Below are 9,888 nucleotides of genomic sequence, written 5' to 3'. Positions count from 1 at the left end.
TAATTAAATTTATTTCCATTTCTGACAGGTACCCATGTTCAAAAACATAATAAGAGAAAACAAGAAAAACACTGCTTTTAAATAATTCTGTAAGTAACTGTGAATGTTTTAATAGTTTGGTTTTTTAAAAAATATAATCTGAACAATTTAATAACAAAATCATCCTACCTATCTCTTTGACCCCTTCTGAACTTCTTTTCTTTGTATTTATCAGTGTTTTGTTGCTTTTATTTTTTCCTTATTTGCCTACTTATAGTCGATGTATATATTTGTGTCTTGGTCATGCTTCCTTTACTGTACCTCACTTCATGTAAGCCTTCCTACATTTCTCTGCATTTTTTACATTTATTCTATTTTATGGTGCAATAGTATAATTTGTTCAATGTTTCCCCAGTCATTGGAAACTTAGGTGGCTTCAAGTTTTTTATTATTACAAATATTGCTGCTAGAATTTTTTTCTCCATTAAGAATGTCCTTAGAGTACTGTCCTAAAGGTAGAGCACTGAGGCTAAAGGTATAATGATTTGTGTAGGGCACTTTCTATAAGATGGGGTAACACTATGAATATTAAAGAAAACAACATTTTGATCGATGTGATGACCAATCATGATGGTCTGATCGTGAAAGCCACCTCTTTGTTTCAGAAAAGAACAGTTGTGGCCCAAAGGTGTGAAGTATGATATGCATTGTCAAACATGGTCAATGTGGTCAATTGGTTTGCTTAAATGTACATCTTTGTTACAAAGGAATATTCTGTATGGTGGGGACAGGAGGTATCAGTGGGAGGTGTCAGTGATTAGTTAAAGAAAAATCAATAGAATATGATTGAAAAAAAAACCCTAAACATTGTATAATTATAATAACTAAGCTTGGTCCAAAAGGAGAGGTGAGAAAATGCACCTTCTCCCTTCTTGGCAAAGGAGGGGGGACTATGGATATTGAACACTACATGTACTGTCAGATTCAGTTGATTAGGTTTACTAAATTGCTTTTTTTCTCTTTTCTTTTTTATTCTTTGTTACAAAGGGTAGCTTGATGGGTAAGGTAGAAGGGAGGGATATGTTCAAAAAAAAAAGGTGACATAGAAATGAAAGAGAATAAAAAAATTTTTTGGAAGCAAAACCAAAAGGAAACTCAAATTGAAGTATCAACACACGGTATGAAATTAACAGGTGACAAGGAGTGGAGGGCAAGGAAAATGGGCAAGACAGGTGTTGTGTCCATTGGCCGGACAATGTAGAAAGATCTGAAGAACTGATGGAGTCAGTTCAGTCTGGCAAAGAAAATTGCCTATGAAATAGGCTGGGCCAACAAGTAACTTATTTAAGGAGAAAAGACAGAGGGGAATGTGGGTAATGGCACCAGAGTGTCTACTCATTCTGTTCTTCGGTTGCTTGAACAGGACTGAGAGACCTTGCAGAAGGCTACCACGTAAAGTATCCCTTACGAATGATGGTATTTAAGACAAGCTCAAGTAGAAAATTAGGAGCATCGAGAACTACCCAAGACCTGGTAGATGGGGCCTCATGGATGGCTAACTCTTTTCTCTCCCTGAAGTAGCTAGAGAAAGAGTACTGAATCTAAGTATCTGAATTGTGTTTCTTTGGTCTTCTGATGTGGTTTCCTTCCCCCCACTATTCCCCCCCTTCCCCCACTAATCTCTGGAAATGGCGGAAGGACGGAGCAGCTAGGTGGTGCAGTGGATAGAGCACTGGCCCTGGATTCAGGAGGACCTGAAATCAAATCTGGCCTCAGACATGTAACACTTATTGGTTGTGTGACCCTGGGCAAGTCACTTAACCCCATTGCCTCGCCAAAAGAAGAAAAAAGAAGTGAGGGAAGGAGAAAAAGGAAAGAGGTCGGCAATATCAAAAGCAAAACTCTTTTCTATAACACAAAGGTAGTTAAACATCAGGGAAGTATGAGAATAAATAGTATTTTTTTAAAAACCAGAAATATAACTTCTTTCATTAAGTAGTTTCAGTCTTGAAATTGATAAAAAAATTAAGATAGATTTAACTCCATACAGGTCGCATCAAGAATAATTAGAAGATGATGTGAGGTGATAAGTAAAAATGATTACTTCTAGAAAAAAAGTAAATGATTTGAATTCTCTCATTAAAATTAAAAAATTACAGAACAGATCAAGAAATAAAATCCATTAAAATGCTGCTTACAGAAAACACATTAATGCAAAAATCTTTATCTTAAAATTAAGTAAGTCTAAATATAGCACTAATGGTGAGTGATAATGTGGAAATCAAACTAGAAAATATAGGAAGAGATAAACAAGGGTGACATATATAATGGTGAAAGGACAAATGAATAAGAAATATGTAATTTTCAATTTATATGCACCAAATAGTTCTACAATTAAATTCATAGCACAAATATGACAGAAGTAATAGGCTAAATATAATAATAGAGAAGGATTTTAATATTCCATTATCAGAATATGATAAATCAAAAAAGATAATAAGGGAATCTGAGTTACAAATTATTTAATAGGTTGGAAATGGCAGATATATGTAGAGAATTGAATGGGAGAAGCAGGGGAAGTTATATTTATGCACACACACATATATATACATTTATAGACATATATTCATATATATAGACATATATACTTATATTCTCTTCAAGTATGCATGGAATGCACAATAATTAATCATGAGATCATAGGATAATCCTATATAAATTCCAAAAAGTCTGAAATAATATACACTGTATTATCAGATGACAATTCAGTTAAGCTATAATAACATAATTAAAAGCATATGGAAACTGAAAAATGATCTGTTATGTTACAATTGCATTAAAGAAAAATTTTAGAAGAGTATTGGAATACTTAAAAGACAATGACAACAAAAATGCCACATATTAAATCTATGGGGTGTAGGCAAAGCAGTTCTTGTAGGCAAATTTATATGTCTTAGTTGAATGAATAAGAGATAAAAGGAGAAAATAATTAATCTTGGCTCTGAAGACACTAGAAAAGGAACAAAGAAATAGACCAAAGGAAAGAAAGAAATATAGTATTAAGACAGAAATGAATAGAACAGAAGATGAAAGAACAATTAACTTGATAAATAAAACCAGGTCATTTTTTGAAAAGATCAATGAAATGGATAAAGTGTTAGCAAACAATTCTTAAAAAAAGAAAGAGAAAATGTAAATTGGAACATTATGAATGAAAAAGAAGATGCTGTGACAAGCACAAAAGAATTTAAGAACCTTATGAGGGAATACTATGAACAGCTATAGCCTAGGAAATTTAAGAACTTAAAGGAAATAGGTGATTATCTATAAAAAATATAAATAATCTGAAACTGACATAGCAGGAAATTAATAATTTAAATAGAACAATCTGGGAGGAAGAAATAAGACAACTCATCAATTAATTATCCCACCCAAAAAAATCCATCTGGCACAGAAGGATTCACAAGTTAATTCTTTTAAATCTTTCAAGAATAAAAAAAATCATAATAATATATAGATTTCTTCATAAATATAGATAAAAGATAAAATATTGCCTGGACCTTCTGTAGCCCCTGTTATCCCCTCTGCCAAGGACATGTTTAGCTAGTAATAAATTTCTATTCCTTAAGATGAAAATTCTCCCATCTACTATGGCCCATGGCCTAAAGTGAGATTTTTATCTTAAAGGGACATAGCTGTTTTTCTCCTAGTCTGGAGAAAGTATCACTACAGGTAGTAATGCACACCAAGTCACAGGGATGAGCAAGGATTTTGCACTCTCAGTTTTGGAAGAGGAGAGAGACGGCTGCAGAGGAGGAAAGAAGCAGGAGGTGTGGCGTAGAGATGGCTAGTTGTCACAGGTGGTATTTGAGGAGCTGCCTGTGATGCTCCTGTGATTACCACCATTGCTTCTGCCAATTGGGACAGTAGGGAGGAGGGTGGGTCTGGAATAGACAGATCCTGGGGAATCTTTTCTCTTCTGGGATGTGATAAAGGTGGTGAGGTAACTGATTCCAACTTCCTCTCTCCTTCCCCCATTCTTGCTCCCTGAGAGGGCTGATGTTAAATCTAATTTTTTTTTCCTGTTCTCTAAAGCTAAATTTATAACTTCTGTTTTAATTAGTATTCATGCAAACTTACCCTAAATAAAGATACGATAAATCATTCGTATACTTTATCATTTATGATTGGAGAATTGTTAAAAAAATAAAAAGGTGGGTTGCATATCAGAGGGAAGAAAAAGGAAGGAAGGTGAAAGAGACGGAGAGACAGAGAAAAAGAGAGACAGAGGCAGACAGAGAGGGACGAAGAAAGAGGCAGAGGCAGAGAAACAGACACAGACAGAGAGACAAAGGCAGAGACAGAGAGACAGGGAGAGACAGAGACAGACAGACAGAGGCAGAGACAGAGGCAGACAGACAGAGACAGAGAGACAGAGAAAGAGAGACACATAGAGAGAGAAACAGATACTTTTTCTGAAATTTTGAGCAAGAAATTTTTCTTGTCCCCTCCCCAACTGGGGACCAAAAGCTATAAAAAAAGAGAATCTTATATTTGATCAACTTCTCCATAGCAGAGAGAGATCAAGCCATGTGCATCTGGTTCTTCTCCCCCTAGGCTAATACCATAAGCTTTAAAAATAGCAGTGTTGGGGCAGCTAGGTGGCACAGTGGATAGAGCACTGGCCCTGAAGTCAGGAGGACCTGAGTTCAAATCCGGCCTCAGACCAAACACTTGAAACTTACTAGCTGTGTGACCCTGGGCAGGTCACTTAACCCCAATTGCCTAAAAAAAAAAAAAAAATAGCAGCGTTGCTACCTGGTGGGGCTGGGGCTGGCTGGTCAGTCGGTCATCTTAACTTTCTCCACTGTTTCCTTTCACTCATGCTCAGACGGTATAGTCAAAGGCAGTGGCTAAAGAGTAGATCATCTGGTGAAAGAAAAATGCCCAGAAAAGGAAGAAAACTAGCATTTATTAAGCACCTATTCTGTGCCACGCACAGTGCTAAGCACATTTGACCCTCACAACAACCCTGGGAGGTAAGTGTTATTATGGTTCCCATTTTACAGTTGAGGAAACTGAGGCAGACAGAAGTTAAGTGACTTACCCAGGGTAACAGAGTATCTGAGGCTTCCTGACTCCAGGACCAGCATGCCATTCACTGTGCCACTTAGCTGCCTCTCAGACCATTGACACCCACATTTTAAGGCTGCAGGCCAGCCAAGGAATAGATAGCTTCTCTTTTCAGCCTCTACAACCCACTCACACTGCCACACCTTCTATTCTTCCATAAGGTAATATGGTATTGCCTTTAAAATCTGGCAAAGATAATACTATAAAATGCAATTATAGCCCTCTGTCCATAGAGAACATAGACGAGGGCATCCAGGGCCATCTCCAGTCATCCTGATCTGTATCTCACCACTGGACCCAGATGGCTCCCGAGGAGAATGTGAAGCTGGTGACTTTGCACAGCCCTGCCTCACTTAAATCCAATTCACGTGCCAGTCATGACATTACCTTCCTGATGTCATGGTCCTCTTCGAGAACGAAGGACAAACAGCAACAACAAGATGTAAACTCACTAAACAAATTGGGAAAGTGGGTAGACAGACACCCACGTGCTTCTTAGGAATGGAAGCTGGCATAGCTACTCAGGGGCAGTCTCTCTCTGAACCCTCAAGTGGTACTCCAAGTCTGTACTACCTTGACATACTCACTAGGGAACGTGAGCCAATGGGACTTAGTGGGGAAAATTGATCTCACTCCCCTCCACCAGGCTGTTTGAATGCCTTATATATCAGCCCAAGTTCTATCTCATCTCATTTAGTCTAAGGTTGAAAAACAAAGAGTATTAACTACAATTATAAAATTATATGTTTATAAAATTATTATATATTACACAATATTATATATTACATATTATAAAATTATACATTTATAAAATTATATATTATACAATATCATATATTATACAACATTACATATTATATAATATATATTATATTATACAATATTATATATCATACAATTATAAAATTATACTTTTATAAAAAGTCATTCCCCATTCCCATTAAGATTTACATCTAAAGTCCCTCCCCACCCCACCTGTGAAAGAACTATTTTCTCACATTGTAGACATATTAAATGGAATAAAATTAAAAGCTACAATATTTAAAACTCCTGAGGGGCTGGAAATCACTTCCAGAAAGGGATGAAATCTCAACTTCCCAGGGGATTACTGCCCCTCCTTTTAATATCTGAGTTTCATACTTCACTCTCACCAAGGGATTAGCAGCTCCCAGAGGTGGTCTAGGACTATCGAGTATCTCCTGCACTAATTTCCACTCATATCAAAATCATAAAGGTGAATAGAGAACAACCTCATTGCATGGTGAGTGATGAGTAGCTACCCCTTATCCTTCACCCACTCTTATAAGGACATGTACTTCCTGACCAATTTCAAGGTGAAAGCTAAAGTGTCCTTTGACATTTCTAACAACACCCTGTGCTACACCAGAAACTCACGCTGTAACATGCTGTCTCTCTCTGGTAAGCCCATAGTGTTTTAGCATGGCATCCTCTGGGCCTCTTCTGGTGTGTTTTCCATGAAGTAGGCACCTCAGATAGCTTTTGGATGCCTAAATCACTTTTTTTTAATTAATTTTTTTTTCTTTTCAATTCCAAATTTTTTTTCTCCCTCTATCTCTTCCCCCACCCATTGAGAAGGCAAGAAATATAATACCCACATTGCATGACTTTTTGACAACTTTATTGACGTTAGCACCCTGAGGCTACACAAGTCACACATTTCCCATACTTTGCTCATTTTCAGGATGCAAGGAAATACCAAGGGAAAAACAAACTCAATCTGTTTCAAACATGGGTTATACTCAAGTCTGTAAGCATGGAAAAACAAATCAAACATTTTCAAAGTCACCAGAATGAAACTATATTTTGCTAAGAGGTACCATAGACACTGGAGTGATATCAAAAATTTTTACAGTAAGTTTCTCTGTTTCTCAGCTATATACAGAAAAGAGTCAAATTTATAAAAAATAAGAGCCATTTTTCAATTGATAAATGTTCAAAGGTTATGAACAGGCAGTTTTCAGAAGAAGAAATGAAAGCTATCTGTAGTCAGATGAAAAAATGCTCTAAATCACTATTGATTAGAGAAATGAAAATTAAAACAACTCTGAGGTACCACTTCACACGTATCAAATTGGCTAACATGACAGAAAAGGGAAATGACAAATGACAAATACTAGGAAAGATATGGAAAAATAGGAACACCAATGCACTGATGGTGGTTGGTGTGAACTAGTCCAACCATCATGGAGAACAATTTGGAATTATGTCCAAAGGGCTTATAAAATTTTGAATACTCTTTGATCTAGCAATATCACTATCAGCCAAAAAGGGGAAAAACTATATGTACAAAAATATTTATAGCAGCTCTTATTGTGGTGGCAAAGAATTGGAAATTGAGAGGGTGCCTATCAATTGCAGAATGGCTGAATAAATTGTGGTATGTGATTGTGAGGGAAAACTATTGTGCTATAAGAAATGATGAACAGGATGGTTTAAAAAAAAAACTGGGAAGACTTACATGATGCAATCTGAAGTGAGCAGAACCAGGAGAGTATATGTACTAACAGCAATATTGTAACTGTGAAAGACTTAGCTACTCATAAATCTTTTTATGTTTATGAGGCTTGTCCTTTTGTCTTTGACCTAGGCTAACTGCTTCTTAAGAACCTAAGACTATATTCAGAAAAGCGTCTTGTTCCTTGGACTAAGATTTGATCTATTGATAAAATCTTACAATTTTTAGATTAACCATAATGATTGTGACAAGGACTTCCACAATTGGAAATATCTAAAGGTAATCCCCAAATCTTATTTTGGCAGCTGGGTTCAACTTCACCTTAACTCTCAGACTTTAAGGCTCTCTCCAATCTGGTTCTAACTGAATTTGTCACTTTGCTATCAGCTATTATTTTTACTCTTACCCCCGGCCAAATTGGAAGATTCACTCTTCGCCAAATTTGACCTATCTTTTTTTTGTTGCTACAATAGTAGCTTTGTGTCCTTGGGTTAAATATTTATTGTAACAAAATTTCACCCGTACTTTCGAGATGTTTACACTTTAAAAAAAAAAAAAAAAAAAAAAAAAAAGACTTAGCTACTCTAATCAATCCAATGACCTGAGACAATTCTAAAGGACCCATGATGAAAAATGCTATCCACCTCCAGAGAGAGAAATGATGAACTACGTGCAGACTGAAGCATACTTGCACACTTTTTTCACTTTATTTTTCTTGCCTTTTTTTGTTCAACATGGCTAATACGGAAATGTGTTTTGCATGACTTCACTTGTATAATTGATATCATATTGCTTGCCTTCTCAGTGGGTGGAGGAAAGGCTAGAGGGAGGAAAAGAATTTGGAACTCAAAATGTAAAAAAAGAATGTTAAAAGAAAAAAAAGAAATTCTGGGTTGAAAGAAAGGATGGTGAGGTAGGCAGGATTGTCAGGAGAGAGCCAGAGTTCAATGAGCTCCAGAATGTAAAAAGAGTGAAAAGGGAAGAAATTTAAGAAAAAGAGGAGCTTGTTAATTGTGGACCTGGCATTCCAGAAGGCACTGTGGAAGGGACAGGTAGGTTGGTTGGGGGGGACATTGGTGGGCTGGGGTTAGGGGAAAGTTGATGTGGATGAGAGTGAGGACAAGGCAATTGGGAATGGGGATTTGAATTTGTATATCCATCAGCCACAGGTTCAGAATCTCAGGTTAGGAAGTATATAAGGAGGTCTGAGGGTTCTAATCATCAAAAGATGAATCCAGGTAGAGGATCAGTGGTTGGAGAGGTTTATTGAAGGAGGCAGGTATTTTAACTGTTCAAGGTCCTCCCTAGAGGTTCAACCTTGATGTGTCCTGTGAGGCCCTAGGACACCTGCCCAGGAGACCAGTAGGCTGGAGCAGGTGGTCATAGGGTGCTGGGAGTCCGGGAGCTTGGTCACGAGCACAGTGGATTGATGTGATACCAGGACAAGCTGTCTGGAACTGGTGCAGGAGAAATCACTGTGGAGGGGTGGGGGTGGGTGCAAAGATAAAAGGTTAAAATACATCAGTGACTTCTTTCGGGATAGGCGGTTTTAGCATTTTCTGTGTCTTCCAGATGCTGTACTAAATAAAGAAAATGAAGGTCAGAGATAACTTAAATGACTCACAGCACTGAGAGAGAACATAAAATCACAAGATCCTTTGTCTGTAAAATGAGAGGGGTAGATTAGACCTCTACTCATCTGATGCTGTTGACATATATCAATCCACATCCATTACCCGCCATCTCAGTTTGCCCTACATTCATTGCTCCAAGCTTCTCTGATTTCTCAATAAGGGAATTAGGCTCTGCAAAGCTTCACTCTACCCCCACCTCATATTCCTGAGAAATAATTTCACCTTTGATGGGAGGTGGGGAATTGCCCAGTATAAACATGAATCGGTCATTGAACAGGCCCTTTTACCCCCTCAGAGAAGCAATGATAGCTACAAAGACCTCAGTACCCATTAAAGACCATTAGAACCTAATTCAATAAGCTGAGTTATCTTTCCTAGAACAGTCAGCTAAAGAGGCAAATCCTTAAGCCTAGTTGGCTGTTTGCAAGCCTTCTAATTGCTAAGGCTGCGCTGACATTGTCTAAATATATGACTTAATGTTTTAACTCTCCTGGGCAAGTCTCTAGACTTTAAAAATGTGCTATATAAGGGCAGTAAACAAATTGACATTCATTCAGGGTTTGTGTTCAATACTTCTTTTACTAGATTGTCTCACATCTATTAGATGGGTCAACAGGTAAGTACAAGAGGCTAAAAAAAAGTCTATCATTACAAGTACTACCACAT

The sequence above is a fragment of the Vombatus ursinus genome, unplaced genomic scaffold (assembly GCF_900497805.2).
Source record: "Vombatus ursinus unplaced genomic scaffold, bare-nosed wombat genome assembly UNPS02014821.1, whole genome shotgun sequence".
In the NCBI taxonomy this organism is placed as follows: Eukaryota; Metazoa; Chordata; class Mammalia; order Diprotodontia; family Vombatidae; genus Vombatus; species Vombatus ursinus.
Note: the sequence above shows the minus strand (reverse complement) of the source record.